Below are 5,762 nucleotides of genomic sequence, written 5' to 3' on the forward strand. Positions count from 1 at the left end.
CATTGGTACCCATGCACCGATTCCACTTAGGTCTAGATTGGTAGCTATCATAAAATAGAGCAAGTACGCTTAATTACTAATACTGATTTGATCTTCTAGCTCTCTATTACTAATAGATTTTATCTACCAGATTAAATTGAGATGCATAACCATACATTTTTGGTTGTGGCCCACACATCTCCGACAATGACTCCAATACAAGCAAATCCAACCGATCCCCCAAGGGATAGCATAAAGAAGCCTTTAATGAATAGTGTTCGTGATAGTTAAGCACACAATGCAATTAATCATAGATTTTTCACCTATAGAAAATATCAATCTCTCACATCTAATAAGAACTATGAATAGTCTAAATTGTCTAGATAAAATCTCAGAAAATAAAATAATTTTCCTTCAAAATTGCATTGCTTATCTTTTTCCGAAACTCTTAAAAAATAGAGAGCTAATTGGATAAGATAATGAAAATTTACAGGTTGAGAGGTTTGCAGTTAGTAGCAGGGTAGAGGCAGAAACCTTCCAGAGTTCATCACCAAATATGTTGAGCAATGTCGTTAATGTAAGCTGCATCGTTAATTATTATTTGGGGCATTTACATAAATACCATCTAATTCATATGTATTCTAATATCTAACACCTAAATCTTACTTTTCTTTACATTTATACCACCAAAATCTTTCATACACAAAAAAATATCACCATTTTTAAGATTTAAAAACTGAAATACAACTTTTTTATGCATAACAAAGGTGGCATGCGCCTAAAAATTGAAGCTTTGGTGTTAAATATGTAAATACATAAGAATTTAGTGGTATGTACGAAATCCTCCTTACTTTCATACTTACATGCAAATGCAGTGGTGTCATGAATGGAACACACAGTTATTTGTGCATAATAGATGAGTTTAAACTGATCGTCTTTGGTAGCATTTCCGCGGGCATTTTATTTTAGCAGACCAAGGAACCTCCACTCCAAATTATATATATATATATATATATATACATACACTTCTGTAAAAAACAAATTGTTAGTCTTTTTTCCCTTTAATCTTCAAGTGGGGGCCAGGAGTGCCCTTGATTGGTTAACTTTTATACTCAGGAAGAGCCTGTTAGCCCTTCCTGTTAACCATGATAGTTACGTCCTTTCCATATCCTCCATAGACACCTTAAACTCTTCCAACTGCACAAGATAGAACACCAAAACTTTGTTCTCATTTTTTACAAATAAACCTTCCAATCAATCTTCTTCTATCTTACAGCAATTCAAATCAACATATTCGCACACTAGCGGTATGTATCCTATGATAGATCTTTCTCGTGCAGTTGTATTAGAGAAGTAAGATTTTGAATATAGAAATGAGTAAGAGAATTTAGTTAAAATTTATAGTAATAAAGAAAAACTTATAGTTAAATTTTTTTAATGTGGAAAGTGCTAAGTATAGTGTAACTATCTTTAGTAGAAAAATTGTATTTTTGAAAAATTTAGAAAATTTAGAATTTTATTTTCCAAAACTAAAATTTCTTTTATTGAAAGTGATTTTCAAAAACTATTATTATACTTTTAAGTGAAAGAAAAATCTCAACTCTTTGTTTTAGGAAAGGAAGAGTGAGATTCAAAACCATTAAAGGCATATCCCGATATAGTAATCCTTGCCTGAGAAAGGGAGAAAAAATAAAAATAAAAATAAAAGAAAAATTGAAAAAGGGAGGAGAAGCTTGAGGATTAGTGTCTAATCAAAAATTGGTTCCACATCTGATCTTTCTAAAGTATAAGAATTGAGAAACTTTTAAGTTTAAGAATATAATATAGTAAGTAAAATTATGCTTAATAAAAACTTTTAAGTGGAGAAGATAAAATACCTAAACTCTATATTTGGAGAATCTACAATATTTCCGAATTAGATAGAAACTCATATTTTCATATTTCTTAACATTAAAAATTTTTAAACTCTAAGTTAGTCTTATTTACTAATATTATTTCTAAATTGGACTACTGTATTTCTACATCAAAGCTTTGGTAACTTTTAAAGAAACTCATATACATCATCTACTTATTTAGTTTTTAAAGATTGAAAGGTCACTTCAGGACAAGTAAACTTTTAAGTTTGGGAGATTCTGATGCACCTAAAAAATATAGTATTTTTATACACATTTTTATACCTATTTTTGAGATATTGTGTTTTAATGAAAGGTATTTGTGTGTTTTTCTTTCAGGACAAATTTAGAGCAGAAATGAAGAAGATGCAAAAATAAACTGGGGCTTCTAAGTGTCCAAGATTGGCGCTTACGTGCTAGTTATCCAGAGAGAGTCGCGCCTAAGAAGCCGCGCTCTCGTGCTTAAGCGCTAGAAGTAGTTATTTGATGATTCATTGAATTTAGATGAATTTTTGAAGAGGTGTTTAAGGAAACCCTTGGTAAAAATGTGGGAAAAAAACCATGGACACGAAAATTCATTCAATTGACTTTTGAAAGGAGGAACTTCTAGAAAATTCATTGAATCGAGACACATTTTGAAGAGACACCAATGCACCTTTTGGATTTTTATTAAACAAGACTTGGATCATCAAAAGAAGAGGCCAGCCATTAGACATCCATAGCCATCATTCATCCAAGTAGTCGCCGTCATCACCGTCGGCCACTTTCTTTTTATTTTAAGTGTTAGTTTGTATTGTGAGTGAAGGAAGAGAATTCAAATGAACTTCAAGACATTTGGTGGAGAGAATTTGAGATAAGTGTTAAGTTTTGTGACTACACTTGGTTTTAATTTAGATTTCTTTTTTGTGTGCATGATTTCTACTTTTAAACTCATGTGTGATTGTGTTTTCTCCATGAATTCTGAGTAGTTTTCATTAACTTATTCTGTATAAAATGATAAGTGATTAAGTATTTAAAGGAAGTTATGTGAAGTATTAAACTTCAATATAAGAAGAATTTGTGATGATTTGAAACCATATATTTCATTTACTTCTTGATTTAGCCAATTAAGATGTTAATACCTGTTGTGAGAACATGTAAGATCCAAGATGATATTATCTCAGTCAACAAATGGTGATTGAGAATGTAGTTCATAGGGTTAAGTGCAAATAAATTGGGAAATAAACTTTTTGAGGGTGTATAATTAGAGAATTTTAGAGTGACAGACTAAACCCCCTAATTTGATTTAAGTTTTAGGTTTTGATACAAGATGTTAGCCCCCAGGTGGAGGGAGAAGAGGGAAATCTAGAGTGAGAGCTAGTATCTTCCCTACCTGACAGGTCATCAAGACTATTCAAACTATAGATTAACCAATGTTCTTTAGAGCATCTCTAGTAATGGTAAAAAATATTAGTGCTCATATTTGGCTCAACACATTTAGCATACTTCCATAAAAGAATTTCTATACTTATTACTGATTCATGATCAGAAAAAGGATATTTTAATTATATTGCTTTCATATTGTAAATATTTAGTTAAGTTAATTAGTTGTTTACTTTATTTTCATAAACCAAAAATTATAAAAAGAATTGAATTTTCATTCCTTAAAAAGAATTAGTTGTTTACTTTATTTTCATAAACCAAAAATTATAAAAAGAATTGAATTTTCATTCCTATTATAGCATCTTAAGTTTAAGTAAGATTATTTTGCTAAAAAGATTTTTGTCATCTAAACTTTTTAAAGTGCATATACGAGTGATAAATTGGATGTCGGGTTCGATATTTGAGGCTTAATCAAAAAGTTTTATATTACTTGATAACAATACGTATACTTTACGTATACTTCCGTAGTATCCCATATTTAATTATTATAATTGTATTCTTATTTATTTCATAGTAGAAAAGTTATCTAGCTTTTGCTTTGGATCAAGTTTTTGGCTTTATTATTAATTAAGAATAACTATTAAGGAAGTTAAGCATATAATAGCATACATTGTATTTTACATCTATACTGAAGAATTGGGATCAAGTTTTTGGTGCCATTGCTAGGGATTAAAATCTTCAAGTAGTGGTATCAACTTCATAAATACTTACATACTTACATATAAAAAATATTGATTGGGATCAACCACCCACACCAATTGCATGATGATAAAATGCTAATTTTTTTATTGTTCGGTCGATGGTGCTTAGGATTTTATTGAATTAAGGAATCTTGTAGTGACACAGCTATGCAAATATTTCACATCTTAATACATAAAAGGATACCCAGGTTTGAAAACTCAATTCAAAGCTGTCAATCACTAAATTGCTCAACTCAAAACTTCATACCTTTCGTGCTTGGTGTTAGGGCCACTTGATTTGGAATGCCCTCATCTTTCCTTTCATATATTTTTTTCATATGGAGGTTTTTATTTTCTATCTTACTACTTGATGATATACTTAAATTAAAAGGCCTGAGAATAGCTTCAATTTGTCATATATGTAAATGCGCAGAGGAAACATCCACTCATCTTTTCTATGAATGTTTTTATGCCAGAGAAATTTGATCAATGCTCGGGAGGCATTTGGAGTCATATGGCCTCAAAGATGCTCTATGAAGGATTACTTGTTGGTTTGGAAAGCTAGAATCTTATTGATAAAAAAGCTCAATTACTTTCCTTTAGTTGTACTAAGGTTCATTTGGTCTGCTAGAAACAACTACAAGTATGATTGTTCTTCCCCTACTCCTACTCTCACTATTCCATATGTTCTTGCACAATTTACAAATGCTTGTAGAACTTTAAAGGTAGATTCCAATCCTCCTTTTCCAAAGAAGGGTAGGATGCCTACTTTGGTAAAGTGGTAGCCCCCTTCTTTTGGTTGGCTCAAAGTTAAACATGAAGACAGTTGGCTTTCTAATGTTTTTGGTGTTGGAGGAATATTTTGAGATCACTTGGGAATTTCTTTATGTCACTTTGCCTCACCTATTAATGTTTCATATCCAATTGAGATTGAATGTTGAGTTATCTTGCTTGCTTTACAAATTGTTGCTATCTTTAAGTTTTTATCTTTAATGGTAGAAACAGATTATATCTCTCTTTATGAAATGTTAGTTAAGGCCTCCATGCCTTAATAAAATCTTATGTGCACTTTTAATCGAATATGGGACACAATCTCTAAGCACCATCTAACAATTCAAATGAGTTTCATTTACAGGGAGGGTAACTCACCTGCGGATTGGCTGGCAATGCGTGGTGTGGCTGAGCCATTTGTTGGTTTGGAACCATCTTCCTATCTTAGTACACTTCTAAATGGTGATCTATTAGATATGTCATACATTAGAAGATAGTGTTGTCTCTAGTTTTCCTTTATACATTTTGGATACTACTAATCTTATTGCTCAAGAACATATGTTCTGAATTTTTACTGATACTCAGTCTAATGGTGGATGCTTCTGTGCAATACGGTTTTTGGGTGTCTTCTCACCCCCTGCAACTTCTTCATGATCATGACTTCCTTGAAACTCTTGATGACTGCATGCTTTCTAGGCTCCTATGGTTTATGATTAATGCTTTTCGCTTCACTATTTCCATGCTCCTATATGCTTCTTGTTTTACTATTGTGAACTGCTAGTTTCCCTATCTAAACTCTAATTTGGCTTGCTGTTGGGTTTCTTATGCAATGTTGAACATTTTTTTCGATTTTCATTGCAAATATAGTTTTTTTTTGGTATACTTTGTGTATTTTTGGGTATACTTGTATCTTCTTTTTGGTCAGTAGGTGGAGTTGTAATGATTGGAGGTGGAATCCCCTGTGTGTGAATACTATGTATTTCTTTTGGTTTTTTAGTTATGAGGATCCAACCCCCCC

Source organism: Phalaenopsis equestris, unplaced genomic scaffold (assembly GCF_001263595.1).
Source record: "Phalaenopsis equestris unplaced genomic scaffold, ASM126359v1 Scaffold209888, whole genome shotgun sequence".
Taxonomy (NCBI): Eukaryota; Viridiplantae; Streptophyta; class Magnoliopsida; order Asparagales; family Orchidaceae; genus Phalaenopsis; species Phalaenopsis equestris.